Genomic DNA, 4112 nt, shown 5'->3' on the forward strand with positions numbered 1-4112 from the left:
TTAAATAGATGTGCCATACTGATTCAGTCGCATTGGTAGTGGGCGCTGAGGTTGTGTTCTTGGCTTTCACAAGCAATGCTGCAGGAAGAATTCCTAAGGGAGACACAGTGGTGCTCACCTGAGTATCATCAGGTCCTCTATCAACAGGAACTACATCTCAACCCAAGGACAAGTTCCTGGTTATAAAACTATCTGGTCACCTCTTCCCAGACTTCGTCAGCATTGCATCACACAACATACTCATAAATGGTTCAGGAAAAACCAACGCAAACATGCGCAAGCAAACACACACACTCATAGGGGAGACAATGGAGAAGGATAAAACAAACACAATGAAATGATTTGGAGAATCTAGATGAATCATGTGGAAGTTCTTTTTACTATTCTTGCAACTGTTTTTCTAAAGGCAAATTTATGCCAGATCATTTTTTGAAGTTAAAACTTGACACCTGTAATTCTATCCACACCTGGCTGGTCTTCTCAGCTGCTGGTGGGCCTGGCCCTCCTCCTGCAGTCCTCGATCTTCCGCACGTACCTGGGGCCACCCCACTGTGGGCAGCCAGGAAGGCTCGTGCCAGGTTCCGGAGACTGCCTGCTCGAGCAAATGGCTTTCAAGGGCTTCCAGGTCTCTGAAATTCCCAGGAACGCAAAGTGACAGGCAGGACTCCCACTCATTTTTCTTTCTTTTTTTTTGGCTGCTCCATAGCATGCGGTGGAGCACATAGCGCCCCCACCAGGGACTGAGCCCATGGCCCCTGCAGGGGAAGCACAGAATCTTAACCACTGTACTGCCAGGGAATTCCGGGACCCCACCCTCCTGAAACTTCCTCGTCTCTCCCTGCCATCAGGGCCCCGGGAAGTACCCACTGAAACTATCCCTCAAGCCTTGGGTTGCGCCCCCACCCATCACCCCCAATCTCATCCCAACTCCAGGAATTGGGAGAAGTTCTGAGTCAGGAGTCCTCCGAGCTGGCCCTGCCCACTCTGTTTCAGGTCTGGCTGTCGGTCAGATCCAAGCTTTTGTTTCCATAAACAAAGACCACTCAGATGAGAACAAGCCAGGGCTCTTTACTCATAGCTGGTTACAGCAGGGGAGTCAGTCCCCCTCGCTTGGTTTTGGCAGACACAAAGGCAGGCGGAGGAGTGGGAAAGCTCTGTAATGGGGAAAGGGGCGCTCCAGGGATGCCTGGCTGGAGGCCGTTGCCCCCGCACTAGAAGCTGGGCATCCTCTGTGGCTGGCCAGGCACGTGTATTTGGCTTTCCCTGGCCCTAATAGGAAGCAGGGACAAAAATCAGGGCTGCTAAGACCCTCAGAAGCGTTGACTCTTTGCGACCCCATGGACTGTAGCCCATCACACTCCTCTGTCCATGGGATTCTCCAGGCAAGAATACTGCAGTGGGTTCAGTTGTCAGTTATTAATCAAGCCCTGGCCATTCGGGACCAGTCGTTTCAGGGGTTTTAGTTTGGCTGCCGGCTGGCTGCTACAGCAGTACTCTGACTTTCAACAAGGCTGACAGAGATAACAGGCTGGCTTCTGGTTGCTGCAGACTGTGGGTCCGTTTTGTTTTTATATTTATATGTTAACTTGTATTTTATAATATATATTCTGGACATTGTTCCTGCATGTGTTCAGTCTTGAATTTCCAAGATCAAAGGTGATCTCAAATTCCAAATTTCAACCCATAGCTGGAAGATTTTTAAGGAGCTAGAATGACCAGGTCCCTGAAAGGTGCCCACAGCTGGGTTATCCAGCCAAAGATACTGCAGCGTGAGCCCCAGGAGTTCGGGGCTTCTCCTTAGCAGCAGCGTCTCTCAGCCCCCGAGAGCAGCTGTTGCCCCGGCATCTCCACTGAGCTCTGGAGCCAAGGTTCCAGCCCTCCAGCAGGTCCTCCCCTCAAAACGCCCTCACTTCCTGGTGGCTCACTGTTCTCATCACTGTCAGCCCAGCCAGCCCACTCCCTGCCCATCATGTTGGCCCGGGTCTCAGGAGTCAGGCCCAGGCTTGGGCAGGAAGGATGACCGCATCCTCACTCATGACAGGGCCCTGCACACCCTTCTCTCTCCGGGAAGGGTTTCAGGTGTGCGGAGTTCGATTCTGTCTTATTCCGGAAAGTTACTGTGTCGTGATGGTCGTGACTGCTGCTTTTAGTCATTCAGAGTCTGAAATACTATCCTTAAACTCACCTTCCAGAAACTCCCTCCTTTCTGTTTTTTACTTTTCATTGTTTATCTTTTATACCTTTGGGGTTTTTTTTAACTTTTTATTTTAGATTGGCACAGAGTTGATTAATGTCGTGTTAGTTTGAGATGCACAGTTATACACATACTTGTATCTATTCTGTGGGCTTCGCTGGTGGCTCAGTGGTAAAGAATCCATCTGCTAATGCAGGAGACACAAGAAACGTGGGCTTGATTCCTGGGTTGGGAAGATCCTCTGGAGAAGGAAACGGCAGCTCACTCCAATATCCTTGCCTGGAGAATCCCATGGACAGAGGAGCCTAGAGGGCCACAGTCCGTGCTGTTGGAAAAGAGTCGGACAAGACTGAAGCAATTAAACAACAACATGTATTCTTTATCAAATTCTTTTCCCATTTAGGTTGCTACATAATACTGAGCAGAGTTCCCTGTGCTATACAGTAGGTCCTTGTTGGTTACCCATTTTAAACATAGCAGTATGTACACGTCCAACTGGAAAGCTGTCCCTTCCCTAGTAACCATCAATTCTTTCTCTTTAAGCCTGTGAGTCTGCTCCTGTTTTGTAAATAAGTTCATTTGTATCGTTTTTAATTCTGCATATAAGGCTATCATACATTTATCCTTCTCTATGCGACTTACTTCACTTCGTGTGATCATCTCCAGGTCCGTCCATGTTGCTGCAAACGGCACTATTTCATTCTTTTTTTGTGGCTGAATGATATTCCGTTGTATATCTGTACCACATCTTCATCCATTCCTCTGACGACGGACATTTAGGTTGCTCCCGTGTGCTGGCTATTGTCAATAGCACTGCAATGAACACTGGGGTGCATATATCCTCTGGACTATATTTTTATGTAGCTATAAGCTATAAGCCCAGGGGTGGGATTGCAGGATCATATGATAGCTCTGTTTTCGGTTTTTAAGGAACCTCCATACCAGTCATCTGCATACCACATCTCCAAACCAGTCGGACTTGTAGTGAATCTGTGGTGCAGACACCCAGCTGCACAAATGTTCCTACCAAGTCCAGACCAGCCTGCAGGGCCCAGCATCCAGGACACTTGTCCCATCAATCTTAGATGAAGGAAACTTCACACTTCTCAACTTCTCCACACCAAATAACATCTGGCCCTGAGTCTGCACCACCCCCACCCCACCAACCACAGGCACATACCTCAGTCAGAGCTGCTGAGAAATTCAATCTCAGTTGAGTCCGGGATCAAACAAGAATCCACAGGAAGGACCTCATTGCCAATATCTTCACTCTGCCCCGAGGCCACATGAAAAGCTTTCTCTCTCTGGACAGATAAATCCAGGCCCCAGAGCCCTTCATCACTTTCAAAGTCATGCTGCTCCATACTTGGTATTCAGGGACACCTGGGGCCATCCATCTGGAGTGGGTAGCCATTCCCTTCTCCAGGGAATCTTCCTGACCCAGGAATCGAACCAGGGTTTCCTGCATTGCAGGTGAATTCTTTACCAGCTGAGCCACCAGGGAAGCCCACATATACAAACACACAGGCTTAAAAGAAAAAGGTAAAACCATGACTCTCATACAAATACACAAATAAATATGTATTTAAAAGATACAAGGGAAGCATGCAGATTTTATAACAAGATCAAGGGAAAAGTCAAAAAAGCACAGATGTGTGTGGAAAAGGCAATGATGGGATGAATTGTAAATGGAAACAAAACTGTTTTTTTTCCCAAGAGGATAGGGGGAAGTTAGTTAGATCCCTATAGGACAGGAATTAATTCCCAGGTGACTGTAGCTATGAAATTAAAAGACGCTTGCTCCTTGGAAGAAAAGGTATAACACACCTAGGCAGTATATTAGAAAGAATAGACATTACTTTACCGACAAAGGTCCGTATAGTCAAAGCTATGGTTTTTCCAATAGACATGTACAGAT

General features: G+C 47.6%; 1 long non-coding RNA gene across 1 annotated transcript; it reads right to left on the reverse strand.

The window, feature by feature from the left end:
* Positions 1-492: 492 nt before the first annotated feature.
* LOC138990010 (uncharacterized) lies at positions 493-3347 on the reverse strand. The gene is made up of 3 exons (XR_011466202.1): positions 2837-3347; positions 2329-2519; positions 493-755 (listed from the first exon to the last, which is right to left on the reverse strand). It is a non-coding gene; the product is annotated as an uncharacterized lncRNA (long non-coding RNA).
* Between the last annotated feature and the right edge of the window lie 765 nt (positions 3348-4112).

This window comes from Bos mutus, chromosome 11 (genome assembly GCF_027580195.1).
Source record: "Bos mutus isolate GX-2022 chromosome 11, NWIPB_WYAK_1.1, whole genome shotgun sequence".
NCBI lineage: Eukaryota > Metazoa > Chordata > Mammalia > Artiodactyla > Bovidae > Bos > Bos mutus.